The sequence below is a fragment of the Macrobrachium nipponense genome, chromosome 36 (assembly GCF_015104395.2).
Source record: "Macrobrachium nipponense isolate FS-2020 chromosome 36, ASM1510439v2, whole genome shotgun sequence".
Taxonomy (NCBI): Eukaryota; Metazoa; Arthropoda; class Malacostraca; order Decapoda; family Palaemonidae; genus Macrobrachium; species Macrobrachium nipponense.
The window spans coordinates 3,596,437-3,612,065 of NC_087220.1; the positions used below are offsets into that span (position 1 = coordinate 3,596,437).

Sequence of the window (15,629 nt, forward strand, 5' to 3'; positions counted from 1 at the left end):
AACGCCAAACAATTTTGCAGCATAAAAGATCAGTTAAGGAGAAAAAGAAATCGATTGCTAGAACTGTATCTAATGATTTCTTTGACTTGGGCGCTCATGGTTCTGGCTCTTCGGTTTTGGTATCGTACGATTCCGATTCCGAATTAATTGATGCTTTGCCCCCGGTACAACCGGTAATTAGTGAAGTTATTTCTGATGTAGATTCAAAGATTTTGGCAATGGAAACTACCTGGAAACAGAATTTTAAGAAATTACAGCTTAGTCTAGATAGAGATATTTCAGCTAAGTTTAACAATCTGTCAGAGAATTTTCAAGAAGCCTTTACTAGAATGTCTAACACTATTTTAGATTCATTTTCAGCTCCTCGTCAGGTACCTGTCGACAGCACCATGGGTAACGGTGCGAGAGATACCCCGGCTTGTGAACCCCGTCGTGGCGAAGGCCTAGGGGGGATCCGGTCCGGGCAGGTGCCTAACGAATCTTTACCCAACGTGTCCCCTGTTAGTCCCGTAACAGTGCCAAAGGGCGCTTATTTAGGAGAAGGGGGGAGGGATATTAGTGTCAGGCCTAAGATAGCTAGTCGTCAGGATTTTACTTCAGGGGAAGTTTCTAAGTTAGGATCTGACAATGATGATGACGCGGATTCGTGTGATATTGATGTTTCCTCAAATGGATGTCATGATGTAGAATTCAAGAAACTTTTTTATTTAATTTTGAGTTTGCTTCCTCAGGCCAGGCCTAAAGAGCAGAAGCAGCCTCCGCCTCGTTGTATTACAGAAGGGATTTTTCTTGACGGTCCTTCCCGGTCACGGGAATTTTTACGTTTTCCCTTTGCCCAGAGGTTCGCGAGAGTGAGGGCGGACGTTGCCGCTAAACTTTCGAAGGTGATCGGGGAAGGGAAGAGGAAGCTCTCTTCTCTTCTACGACACCGGAGAGGAGTTTATCAGGTGGCGGATGATTCTTCATTCTCTCGACCCCCCAAGCCAAATCCTGATTTTGTCCAACTTTCAAGTCAACCCTTGCCTTCTAAGGCTTCGGTCTCTGTCTCAATTGAAGATTTTATTGCTATGGAGTCTGTTATGAGCTCCTTACAAGAAGCTCAATCCTTCAATATGTGGGTCCTCAGAGGGCTTTTAATGTATATCAAGGACTCCGGGTTTGTTCCTCCTGATGCTCCTCTTTTTGAGAAATTCTGCTCATCCATTTCAATCGCTTCTGTACATCAGAACGAGCTTGCTGCTTCAATGCAGGCCTTTCTTGTTTCTCTAAGGCGTAACCTGTATTTGTCGCAGTTACCCTCCTCTGTATCGGAGATTCAGAGAACCCGTCTGTTGTCCTCTTCTCCTTTTGGCGATTTCCTTTTCGATATGTCTGTGCTTTCTGAGGTTTTGAAGGAACATCAAGGTGATGCCTCTTCCCAAGCTCACTGGGCCTTATCAAGAGCTTTTTCCTCTGGTCTTCCTCCCGTTCCTTCAAGGAGTAGCGTAAGTTTAGGACTAGATCTGTACCTTCTGCTCCAGCCCAACAACCTCCTTCTGGCTCTTTTTTCCAGAGTACATCTCAGGTTGCTGGTGCCTCTACTTCATCCTCTGGTGCTCACCCGTTGAAACGCGGGAGAGGTTCTTGGCGTGGAACTAAGGGCAGAGAAAGAGCTCAACCTCCAGGAGGACCTTCTTCTTCTTCTTCTTCTTCCTTGTCTCTGCGTAAGAATTTTCGGAAGTAGGAGTCATCACCTCGCCTGGAGACCGCACCGAGTAGGAGCTTGTCTCTCCCGCCATTGGTCAGCTTGGCAGGGGAGAGCGGTGGATGCTTGGGTGGTGGAGGTCCTGAAGGAAGGTTACGAGATCCCTTTTGTTTCCAGACCTCCACTTTCCAATCGTCCTCTCAAGTTCAGCAGTTATTCCCCTCACTCAATCAGGGGTCAAGCCTTGGAGAAGGAGCTTTCGGCCCTCTTGGAGAAGGATGCCATAGAGCGAGCTCCTCCTTCTCCCGGGTTTTACTCTCGGATGTTTGTAGTTCTAAAGGCCTCTGGTGCCTGGCGCCCCATCATAGATCTTTCGGTCTTGAACAAGTTCATTCTAAAGTCCAAGTTCAGGATGGAGATGGTCCAGATTGTTCTTTCATCCGTCAGGAGGGGGGACTGGATGATTTCCATCGATCTGCAGGATGCTTATCTGCAAATCCCCATCCATCCAAGAAGCAGACCTTACCTTCGGTTTTTCACGGACTCGGGAGTTTTCCAGTTCAAGACCCTTTGTTTCGGCCTCACCACTGCTCCACAGGTCTTTTCTCGGGTGATGGCTCCTGTTTCAGCTACTCTGCATCAGTTAAATGTAAGGATGCTTCGGTATCTGGACGATTGGCTAGTCCAGGCCGAATCTCTAGAGAAATGTCTCTGGTCGAGGGAGATAGTTCTGTCTCTTTGTGTCGAGTTGGGCATTCGTGTCAACTTCGACAAGTCCAATCTAATCCCTTGCCAGATCATGACTTATCTGGGGATTTGTTTTGAATTCCCAGATTTTGAGGGCTTCTCCCGCTCAGAAACGGATAGACAAGCTTCTGAGTCTGATCAAAGAATTTTTGTCCTCCGTAACGCAGCCAGTTTCTCTTTGGAGGTCTCTCCTGGGCCATTTGTCATCCCTCATCCAACTGGTTCCCGGAGGTCGTCTCAGAATGAGGTCCCTTCAGTCGACACTTCGCCAGTCATGGGATTTCGTGTCCGAGGACACGATAGTCACCTCTTCTCCACAATGTCAGAAGGATCTCCATAGGTGGATGCAAGTTCACCGCCTAAAGTCAGGGACATCTCTTCTTTCGGTTCCTCCGGACCTAATGTTTTGGTCAGACGCCTCGGATCAAGGTTGGGGCGCACACCTGGGCTCCGAAGCCGCTTCGGGCCTTTGGTTAGAGGAGGAGAGGATCATGTCAATAAATTGGAGGGAACTAAGGGCAGTGTACCTAGGCCTTCTTTCATTTCAGGATCAACTGTTGGAGTCGGTTGTCGCGATCTTTGTCGACAACACCACAGCAGTCTCGTACTTGAGAAACCAAGGCGGCACACAGTCGGATCTTCTCACTCAAGAAGCCCGATCAATCCTGTGTTGGGCAGAAGACAGGGGGATTACGTTGGTCCCTCAGTTTATCCTGGGCCATCACAACGTCTTAGCAGACGCCTTGTCGAGACCGAACAAAGTTCAAGGGTCGGAATGGACACTTTGCCAGGAAGTCTTCGACAGCCTCAGGAAGAAATGGCCTGTCGCAGTCGATCTGTTTGCCACCCCACTGAATTTTCGGTGCCAGATATTCTTCGCCCCTTACCAGACTCCTCAGAGTGCTGGGACAGACTCTCTTTTGCAGGACTGGGAGGGACTTCAAGCCTATGCTTTTCCTCCATTTTCTCTGGTGAGGTCAGTCCTCAACAAAGTGAGGGCAACCAAGCGTCTGGATCTCACCTTGATCGCCCCCTTCTGGCCACAGAAGGAGTGGTTTCCCGACCTTCTGGAAGCACTGGTGGAACCCCCAATTCGCCTGCCAGAGAGACCAGATCTTCTCAAACAACCCCATTTTCATCATTTCCATCAGAGGCTCCACATGCTTCATCTTCATGCCTGGAGACTGTCAGGAGGTTCTCCAAGCACGAAGGGTTCTCCTCCAGAGTGGCGCGACAGTTGGCTCTTGCCAGACGGCAATCAACCAGAGTAAATTATCAGGCTAAATGGTCGGTTTACAGACGTTGGTGTAAGTCTCAAGGACATTCAATTTCTAGACCTTCCTTACCGAAAGTAGCGGAGTTTTTAGTTCATTTACATCATGACAGGGCCCTGTCACCTTCGTGCATTAAGGGTTATAGGTCTATGCTTTCCTATGTTTTTAAGACAAGGCTCCCTGAGATCTCTTCATCTTATGTCATTAGAGATTTACTTCGATCTTTTTCCCTATCTCGACCCAGGCCGCAGTGTTCGCCTCCGACATGGGACGTTAACAAAGTCCTTCAAGCCTTAAGGTTCCCTCCGTTTGAGCCTCTGAATTCTGCCAAATTTAGGGACCTCTCTTCTAAGACACTCTTCCTTGTCTCGCTGGCTACAGCCAAGAGGGTGGGTGAACTGCAAGCACTCTCTTTTCTGGTTGCCAGATCTGGACAAGACATGATTTTGTCATACCTTCCTGAATTTGTCGCAAAGACTGAATCGTCTGATAATCCCATTCCCAGGTCTTTCGTACTGAAGTCGCTGGTCGACTTTGTCGGTAATTTAAATGAGGAATTAGTTCTTTGCCCTGTTAGGGCGCTCTCATGCTATTTACGCCGCACAAAGGACATTCAGGGTCGTCCCCGTCATCTGTTTGTTTCACCCCGAAATGTCAAGAGACCTATTTAAAAGAATGGTGTATCCTTTTTTCTCAGAGATCTGATCATTAAAACTGGTGGTTTGGCTGCCGGGGAAGACCAGACGCCGAGAGCACACAGTATTAGAGCAGTTGCTACATCAGTAGCTTTTATGAAGAACGCCTCAGTCGCCAAGGTGCTTGAGGCGGCGACTTGGCGTTCTAATTCTGTTTTTGCCTCTTTTTACTTGAGGGATATTTCTCTAGTTCTAGGTGACCTTCGTTCTTTGGGCCCGTTGGTGATGGCAGGACAGGTCGTCAGACAGGAGAATTAGGTAGTCTTCCTGTTTTACGTTTGGTTGCTTCCTGTATATTATTCATTAATTTTTGTTTTGTTGTATATTTTTTTTTTTGTTTTTTGTATTATAACCCATGGCAGTTTTTGACGTAGTTATAATGGGAATTAGGCAGTTTGGTATTTAGGTGTTGTTGATGACAAGGACTGACTGCTTGGCAACTCATGCTGCTTCCATTGTCAGTGTGAAATGGTACCAGCCACTGGGTTGTCGGCACTGGCGACTACGCTTCTCCCAGAGTCGATGCCGACCTAGGACTAGCCACTGGTTCACTTGTCCTGACGACTCCTGCTTCTTCCACTGTCCTGGACAGGGAATTAGTCGATGGATCGTCTGCTGTCATCTGGTGACTCGCTCACCATCTACTTTTTGTCTCACCTGTTTTCTCGGAGTCAGACACTCGTGCGAGATCAGGCGACATTTAGTAGCCCTGAGTTTCTTGTTGACGAAGTCGGTTGCGTTGATACACCCCCGATGATCGTGTAACATGAGTCCAGGTTGGACTGTCAGGCATTCGTCCTTCGGGACTGAATCGCCTTTTTGCTCCGCGCTCCTTTCTCTTGGCACCAGAAAGCTCGAGTTAGGAGTTGCTCATGAGCCAATTCGTTGCTGGCGACATTGGGTTGCGTTGATACACCCCCAAGGTTTGCTTAGCTTTGAATCGCCCAGACAGTCCAGACACTCATCCTTCAGGGAAAGAAGAGTGCTTGATAGTCTTCAGGGTGCCTTGTTCGATTCGTCTGACCGTCTGACTGTGGTCACCTGGTCGGCCACCTGACTTAGTACAGACGGACTGACTATGCACTTACTCCTTGTCCTGTGCTGCCGCAGTTTGGCGGCATTATGGTAGGAGACTTTGAGTTGTTAGTATCTTAGACCTTGGGTTGAGTTTTGACTGCCTATGATATATATTTCTTTGATTGTTTTCTCCTATTCTGTCAGAAGGGGAAATTGTATTCAGATTCCCTCCTCCTTTTCAGTGTGTTTAATCGGGCTAGATAAATTATATTAAGGTAATGTTTATTAATATGGAATTTTTATTCTAAAATTAATATTAATAATACTTACCTGTATAATTTATCTAGCCCTAAATCCCCAAAAACCGCACCAAAATTTACCACATTGGCAACCCTGTTACCTCCTATTCTGTCCGCCAGTTGGCAACACTGTCGTTGACAGATACAAAACCTTCCCTCAAATCAGTTGTGATAGGCAGATCGTGGGGTAGGATGGGTGGGACTAGATAAATTATACAGGTAAGTATTATTAATATTAATTTTAGAATAAAAATTCCATGTTGAGTCCAAAGTACCACCTGAGTCTGAAGAACCTCCCATGTGGTATTTTATACCTCTCATGTATGGAGGGGAAACGGTGAACCTCCCATGTGGCTATTCAGCCTCTCATGTATGGAGAAGTTGAATGTGCAGGACCTTCGAGTTCTCTACTGCTCACTGACGCAGATGGCTGTGCTGAAGAAGTTGTAGTTATTCCAACATGATCATCGGGATCTGCCTAACCTCAAGGACCTAAAGGAACAATACACTCAGTCTAAGCTTGACCAACAGAAACACTCGAGTTCATTCAGACTATCACTGACTACTTAAACTTCTAACATTCTCCTAATGTTACCAAGCTAATTATAAAACTGAGTTGACCACAACGACAGGACCCACCGAGTAACCTTTCTCTGATAAAACTGATAATCCCTAGGGTAGAGCGTTGTGAAAATCCACACTGACTCAAATAACTACCTCCAAGATCACCTACACTGAAAAATTCCCCCTGAAAGCGGAAGGGTAGCCATCCAGGATACTTTGCGCCCATGAACGCAAAGCCAAAAATCAAAGGCTCCCAAAGCGATGAAGAACCAACCAACGCTTGACTAAAAACCCCTTGCAAGAAGAAACTAATTGCACTTTGGAAATAGAATGAGATGGACACCTAGGGGAAACCAAATAAAATTCTCAGACAAGGTAAAAGTTCCTCAGTACGTGACAAACTTTGAGAGCTTGAACAGGACACAGCAGCATTTGTGATCCATCACCTGCCATACGATCATCCAACGATGCTGCTGCGGCTCAACTTATGACGACAATGACACGAAATTGACAATCGATGGGACATCTTGTTTCTAAAAGACTGTTGCTGAGCGCAAGAGGTGCCCTCATCAGAACCTTCTTATGAATGTCTGGATAGCGCTGAGGCAGATGATTTAACAAGAAGTCCCTCCTCTCCTTGACAAGAATGTAGTACAGCCAGCCAAAATGTTAGTCTGGTATGCTAACCCCATTGAAACATAAGTGATGAGGTTGTCAAACAGTCCAGGATCTGAGAAACACCCATCAACTCTCACAACATCTACATAGATTGGGACAAAGCCTCCGACTGGCTGTGAAAGGTGTCTTCCAAATACAAGCCTCACGATCTGTAACCCCTACCACACTAATCAATGAAAGAACCCAAGAGAGAAGAGCCTCAACAGATTCGTAAAGTGGAACTCGGACACCGGCCGAAGGGTTACCCGCTACTTCATACAGTACACTCTTGATTAGGAAGCAAGGTTGAAACCAGTCTACTCGGGCCCAAAGTCGCCTTCCCCAAAAACTGCCCGACTCAGCCAAAACTAGATCAACTTACTTGCTGTTTGATTAACTACTGGTTTAGTTGAATACAATGTATCAAATATTGCTTGAATTAACTTTGAGGTTCCTCCGGAGCCTGGACTGCGGAAAGAGAGAATGGACAACGTCCAGCAACCATTTATACTCTCTTTCCTTCGCTAGAGAAACAAAAACCCACAACTAGCACCCGATTCTCTCGTCAAAGGAAAAGGAGAAAGACCAAACACCCACAAGAACACGGAACTTGCTACACCTGGCTGCTCAATACCAACACCTGACATACATGATCCCATCATATCTGAGCCAACCGATCCGGTTGCACAACAATATACCAACAAGACGATGATAAACTCCTCACTCCTGAGCAAGTCGTACTTGACTGCACAATTCCGCACCACCCCAGACATGATGACGTAACACCTGTCCGACCGCTGTCCCCCACCACAAGAGCCAACCGTCCCCAGTTCCGCAAATTGTGTACCAACTAAATACTATGACATACACCTGAGCTAGTCTCGCTTGACTGCGCATACCCGCACTACCCAGTGAAGATAACAGAACACCTGTGCCAAATATACCTTGGTGATGAAAGCCCACCCCTAAGAGTCAACCACACACAGTAGCGCCAAACGTGTACCAACCAAGACTATGAAATAACCTTGAGCCAGTCTCACTCGACTGCAAAACCCTGCACCAGCCAGTGACTATGACATAACACCTGGCCAACTACAAACGGGCGAGCAATGCCCACTAAGAGCCAAGAGGCCGCAAAACACGATCCAACAAATGTTGGTTACACCATTACTAAACCAGGACGAAAGTCCGGAGCTGAAGCTATATTGATCAAGTGAGGGAAGGAGGTACTCCCGGAAACCCTGCAACCAAGGCCGAACCCACACTGAACCCCTTGAAGAAGGGACAGAAAAAGCTGCAGGAAAAGGTTGAGAAAGAAGAAAAAGGTGAGAAAAAGGAAGAGGCCAAACTCGTAGTAACCACCGGAGCACCTAACGCCGACATTGTGCAGGTGGAGAACCAACTGTGAAGCACATAAAAGTTCCTTTAATGACAGGTTACGAACTGTGGAATCAATGGGAGCCACAGAAGGAAACTACCAGCTACCCTAACGAACGGAGGCCAAGGGCACAGAAGGTACTATGGTGTAGACGAACTGCCAACGGCCGTAGGCCCCCGCAATAACCGTGGTAGGCACATTACATCTCAAAATAGCAACCGGAATAAATTTTTTTACACAATAAACATGCCCCCAACGCATTCTATTACGAAGAAAATAATTTAGTCCACAACGAGACTTATTAAAGTTATTTTTCAACTTAAAAATACATCGTATAACGAAAAATGACCTTGTCCCATATAAGTAAAGTATCTAGATATTCATTTATGCTAACTAGAAGCAATGAAATTTGCTCAGAATTGTGTTAAGTACGGCAAAATACACTCGTATTTGCCATCAGCTGATTTCCAAACCAAAACAATGACCCCTATGTTAGTATTTTAAAATACAATATAATATGAGAATACATACAATATTACTGAATACAGTGAAGTAATATATAACTTTTTAAAACATTCATGGAAAAGATGCATATTCATTACATTTCTATTTTATAATTATTCGTAGCCATCAGCAGCCATACAACCCTTCAATTATGACAATGTTGGACTGAATCTGATTCAGATTTAGTTTTCAATTCTTTTTATAGTGAATTGTCATACATCAGAATGCAATGAACCTTCAGAATTAACTGATATTAATAATTGCAATACTGTACTTGTAGTATATAGTATACTTATAGTATATAGTATACTGTAGGCTAGGCAACTGTATATGTATGATATACCATAGTATACGTTAGGCAAACTCTTGTTAGTGTTATTCAATTTCTCTTTGTACTGAACTATCATAAGACAATCTGCATTGAACCTAAAGAATTAGCCGATTTAAATAATTACTACACTGAATATGTTTAGTGTACAGTATAGTACAGGCTAGGTTACCATATATGTAAGGATAGTCCTGATTACCCTGATGTAGGTTAGGCTATATTCAAGATACGATTTCTCCAACAAATGATTGATTTTTTGGAAACTAACTACATTGTAAGTAGGAGAATACCCATAAAAAGAAACAACAAAAACTGGTGAAAGACTAATTTGCACCAGTTATTTCGTAACATAAATCCCCCTCCACTCACGTCTTTTAATCGACTGAAAAAACAACCTAGGACATAGGGCTATTACCTAGCCTAGGCTATAGGGTTATAGATTAAATTGCCGTACCTAAACCTTCCGTGAAATCATTAATGAATCATACAGTATCATTGAACTAGACACTCTCAGGATGAAGTAGGCCAAGATACAGGCATCCTTTAGCCTACAGTAATGAGTAATGAGATTCTACAGCCACTTGAATAAACCAAAACTTACAGCCTAAACCTAACATTAGCCTTTGAGTCAATCATTGAGATATCATAAAATACAGAAACTCATTTCATTTAGACAGTCTTAGGCTATGAACTGGATATTGGTACGGCAGCCATATCCTGATTGCGATAGATATTGGTACAGCTGTGAATTGCGCATGCGCGAACCCTTGTTTACCACCTCAGGCATATCAGTGACAGCAAGAAAATGGCGACCGAGCAACGTGAACCGTGTAATAATACATCAGTTTTTGCCAAATAACAGATGTTTTCAGGTTTCAACGAGCTGAAAAAGGCAATAGACATCTACTAAGAGTCAAACTTCCAGAAACTATATATCCGTAAGTCACATAGGTTAGGTTAGATTAGTATGCTGACATATATGTTAGTCTTCCTCAAGTTTGTTTTTCTTTAAGGGGGTTACAGGATCAGGTAACACATTCTACTAGGTTAGGTTAGTATGCTAACCTATATAACGCATCTGCAATTCACAGCTGTACCAATATCTATCGCAATTAGTAAGGGAAACAACCGACTCGACTAGCTGATCCAGTTTTGACTGAGTGTGGATCCACCTCTGAAAAAGTACTTCAACACGTCCTGACACTGGAGATGGGCACCTGTCATGATTTATCGGTAGTGAGAGCAACAGCTCGAGACCTCTACTCTCCTTTCGAAGTAAGTATTTTCCTACTCTCCTTTCGAAGTAAGTATTTTCTCCAAAGTTAGAAATTAAGGTCATATTTTAAGATTAAACAGAGGTTAACGAAAGTCTAGCCATGTGCAGAGCACACATACCTACATGACGCTTTCAGAATTTTTACTTGAAACACCAACAATTTAAAAGATTTGACGCCATCTTGATGTTTGCGGAGTCATTTGTGCCAATAAACTTTCCATTCCATGTGCTAAATCCGCACACCACTTGTACCCATAGACGCTGGGGAACTTTCTTCACAACAATCGTGCACAATAACAACGTCTGTCTGGGATCCAAGGAAAATCATGATTTTTCGGTAGAAAGAAGCGTGCACTAGATAATTATTTAAATAAATAGTTAAACAGCAGTATAAGGTCATGAATTGCATAAATTTTTTACTTATTCATGATTATTAATTTGAAAATATTCATTGTTGAAAAAGTAACTAGATTCCTGACTCAAATATCAACAGTTTTGCTATAAACAGTACCTACGGTGTTGTTCGCTCGCTCCTATTGTTTATCAGTGTTGCCAATTGGTATGTGTTTACCCTCCAAACTGGGTATAAGGCTTACACAAAACGGGGGAAATAAGTGAAATTAGCGTATCTATTTGTAGTATATATACATATTAGAGCAACTTTATCATTATTGCGTTACTATGACAACTAGAATTCATGGAAACAGTTTGTAGTAAATGCATAGGCGTATTGTGAAGCTACACTAAATTGGCAATGATGAAATTTTGCCGTCATCTGCTCGTATCTACTTTAGTAATATCTGTAATTTTTCAGGGTTAATTTGGTTGCTAAAAAGGGATAATAGACATGAATTGAAATAAACATTTTGAAGTAACAAAGTAAAATTAAACTAAATAATGAGTGAAGTAAACAATTAGGGAATAAAGCTTTGCACCTCATAAACAGTTTAGTAGTGTGCTGCCCACAACTATGTTTGTGGAGTGAGCACTTAGGAACCAGGAACAGCAACATAGTTCAAGTGCAATTTGGAGTAAATTAAAACCAAAATGTGTAAAATTACAATCAAATAAGCACTGTGGAGTTTCATTCACCTCTGTTTAATCTTAAAATATGACCTTAATTTCTAACTTTGGAGAAAATACTTAGCGTAAACAACCGCGGACGATCCATTGTCATCACGCTGGCCAGGCCTTATTCACTCGATATTTAATTGGTGAAACAAGAATACTTACATCTTTAAGCATACCATTCAAAAGATTGAAGTTTTGTCAACATAATGTGGTATATGAAAGCCCCATACAAACTAAAATAAGCATGTGAGGTCTTCATAAAATATGTTTTCAAGGCAGTTTTGAAATCCAATATGGCGGCAATCGTGTGGCTGGCCGGTCTAACCACAGACAATCCATCATCTTTCCCAGCACTCATTTGAACAATGTTAGCGTATTATATGTAACGTTTATTGATCTTACTCAAGATTGCAGTTGTAATCAGCACAATAGAACATTTTGTTGCCTATATAAGAGAAAGTGTGAAACTTTTTATTCCTGGGGTCATGGTTTGAACTGAATTCATTTTTACCTTGTTATCGGTGGTTTTATCCTTACTGCCATCACAACTGAAACTCCACAGTGCTTATTTGATTGTAATTATACACATTTTGGTCTTGATTCACTCCACGTTGCACTTGAACCACGTTGCTGTTCCTGGTTTGTAAGCACTCACTCCGCAAACACAGTTAGGAGCAGCAGACGACTACATGTTTGAGGTGCAAAGCTTTACTCCCTTAATTGTTTACTTTACTCATTATTTGGTTTAACTTTACTTCAAAATGTTTATTTAATTCATGTCTATTATCCCTTTTTTGCAACCAAATTAACCCCAAAAAATTACAGATATTTCTGAAGTACGAGCAGACGACGGCAAAAAGACTCATCGTTGCCAATGTGGTGAAATACCCCGATGCATTTACAAACTGTTTCCATGAATTCTAGTTGTCATAGTAATGAAGCAATGATAAAATTGCTGTAATATATATATACTCTACAAATAGATATGCTAATTTCACTTATTTCCCCGGTTTTATGTAAGTCTTATACCCAGTTTGGAGGGTAAACACATACCAATTGACAACACTGATAAACAACTGAGGAGCGCAAAACGCCGCAAAGAATGCCGTAGTCCCCTTGAATAAGTACGAATAAGTGCTGGTATGTGGTCGGGGTTACGATTGTTGTGATGAAAGTGCCCCAGCATATATGGGACCAAGTGGTGTGCGGATTTAGCACAGGAAATGGGAAGTTTGTTGACACAAGCGACTCTGCAAACGTCGAGATGGCGTCAATCGTCGAAATATTTGGAGATGTAAGTAAAAACTTTGAAACCGTTTTGGGGTAAGTAAAAACTTTGAAACCGTTTTGGGGTTGTGGGCTCTGCGTTGGCCACCCTTTTCATTACCCTCTGTTTAAATCTTAAAATGTGGCCTTAATTTCTAACTTTGGAGAAAATACTTACTTCGAAAGGAGAGTAGAGATCTTGAGCTCCTGTTATCACCACCAACTCATGACTGATGACCATCTCTGGTGTCAGGACGTTTTAAAAGTACTTTTTTGGAGGGTGGCCTAGCTGTGGTAGTTGGTGAGTTGGCCAGTCCACGCGGTTGTTTACCGTACTTTGAAAGGATAGTAGAGGTCTCAAGCTGTTGCTCTCACCACCGATGACTTGTAACTGGTGACCATCTCCGATATCAGGACATGTTAAAGTACTTTTTCGGAGGGTGGATCTACACACGGTAAAAACTGGATCCGCTAGTCCAGTCGGCTGTTCCCCTATGCTTAAATATGTAATTGTATTCTTGTTTCACCAATTAAATATCGAATGAATAAGGCTGATCCACCCGATGACGATGGATCCAAGGCAGTGTTTCCCCCTATACGGCTGCCGTCCCAATATCCTGTGCCCTTAGGTAAAGACCCCATAGAAGCCTAAGGTCTAGGAATAGGCAAACTTAGAAGTACTAACATAACTGTAGACGTTAAAGATACAACCTATTAATATTTATAACTCACCGAAGCAAAGGTCGTCCATCCCATACTTACATAATGCTTGATTGATTGATTGTTTGATGCTCTAGGGATAAGCCCAAGACATACCTTGCAATCTTCATTCCTGACTCTCACGGTCCTTTAAGACCCACATTATTACACTATTTATCAGTTATATTTGCAATTGATCAACTGTTACCGTTAATTATGAATTGTCTCGATGATTAAGACGACAATTATTAAAGAAGATAAAAGACGTTTGAATAGAAGTTACGCTACTAAGGCAGTCAATGGCGTCAATTTGTTGACATTTTAGACGTCTTCTATTTAACAGTGTTTCTTGTTTGTGCTTTTGGTTTAGAAGTGGTTTCGCTTGTTTTCATTCATTCTAATAAGTCAGTTGGTGGATAATTATAAGCAATTGTTGGGAATATAACTTAAAATTTAGATAATTTACTAATGAACTGGATAATTTATTGGTAATTGTTAAGACAAATAATGGATTCAGGTAATGGCGGTTTGTTTACGTTTTGGGCGTCGTCGCGTTGTCGTTCGATGTTCTGTTGAATTTGATGTTTTGATTCAAACCTTATTAATGGAAATGGGAAATTTAGATGTAATCATTGGAGAAATAATGAAAAAATATAGATAATCTATTTAATTAAGTTTTAAGATAAATGATGATAAGTAATGTCGCGAATTTTTTTCGATGACTAGTTAGGGACGGGTTTAGGCCAGACGTATATGGGGCAATAGATTTACCAAAAAACGGAAAGTTCCCACTTCCCAGCCCGTACACACTAGTACGGAAGAACTATGGTGATAAGTTTACAATTTTATTAGAAAAATAAACATGCTCTCATTGCTACACAATTATTTACATGAGATATTCGGTTTGGCGGTCCTCAGACCCTACTTAATACCACGTCTTGCTAGATTTATGGACTTTAGTAAAGAGAGAGAGATTGTGTTGTTGTTATTGTATTGAGCCAACACTTCTTGTTAGCACGGGCCTTTCCCTTGTTCGGCCCGTATATTGTGTTGTTGTTGAAAGATTAAGCCAGCCTTGCGCTGGCACGGGCTCTTGCTCCTAGAGTATGCGACAAACTCAACCAATTAATAAAGAAAAAGGCACAACTTTAATGAGATGGTTTCCAATGCAGAAAAATGAGTGAAATAATAAATTGACCCAAAACATTTTGTGAAAGTTAGAACCATCGCATTTCTGCCGCCACTGGTTGAGAATGGAGGGAAAGCAAGACCTTGAGGTGGCGTTCTTTATCGTAGAAAAATTGTGCACTAATTTTTTCGTGACAAATACTCCGGCCGATGTAGTAGTATTAGGGCTGTTGCCTTGTATAATAAGGCGCCCTATGAGGTAATGTTAGACTTGCGATAATCTTCGCTAAGTCGGTTGGTTATGCACTCCCATATTCATTGGAGTGTCTTGGCGTTTGTAGATCACTTACGAAGTCGGTATTATCTTGTTTGGTTATGACGACGATGTGTTAAACTCATGATGATTCGGCAATGATGTGAGGTTCTAGTAGAAACCACGAAGTACAAAAAATACTTATATTCTCTGAGATTACACGGTGAAGATCAAGTAGGATTGTACAGGTCTTCTAATGACGATAGCAGGATCGCTTCTGCCAATGATGATGGCTAATTCTATTCTGTTCTCTTCTACATGATAAAGCTTAGGTAAAGAGGTACAGGTCTGCCAATGATGATGGCTAACTCTATTCTGTTCTGTTCTACATGATAAAGCTTAGGTAAAGAGGTGCAGGTCTGCCATTGATGATGGCTAACTCTATTCTGTTCTGTTCTACATGATAAAGCTTAGGTAAAGAGGTGCAGGTCTGCCAATGATGATGGCTAACTCTATTCTGTCTACCATCTTGATTACAAATCATAAAGGAAGCAGACAGTAGTTCGAACATACAATCAGATGACAAAGTTACTAATCACGTAGGCCATTTGAATTATAGGTCGCGGTAGTTGTCTCAAGGAGGGAGCTTGGACTAATGTTTCAAAACAAATGAATGAACACAGGTGATGGCACGTCATCTTAGCCTACATACTTTATCGTCTCTGGTCTGATCACATTCCTGCAAACAATCTGGTTGACCTCTTTAGTTTTAGTCTTTTATATATATGG

The 15,629-nt window shown here is 42.4% G+C and overlaps 1 protein-coding gene across 2 annotated transcripts in view; it reads right to left on the reverse strand.

Annotated features, from left to right (window-relative positions):
- Positions 1-13,987, reverse strand: part of LOC135203506 (zinc finger protein 271-like) — a 71,851-nt gene extending 57,864 nt beyond the window's left edge. Inside the window, exon 1 of one of the 2 annotated variants that reach the window (XM_064233233.1) lies at positions 13,523-13,987. The gene's annotated coding sequence lies outside the window, so the exon portion shown is untranslated. Of the gene's footprint in view, positions 1-13,492 lie in introns of both variants that reach the window. The other variant, XM_064233232.1, reaches the window with a different exon arrangement.
- Positions 13,988-15,629: the final 1,642 nt, after the last annotated feature.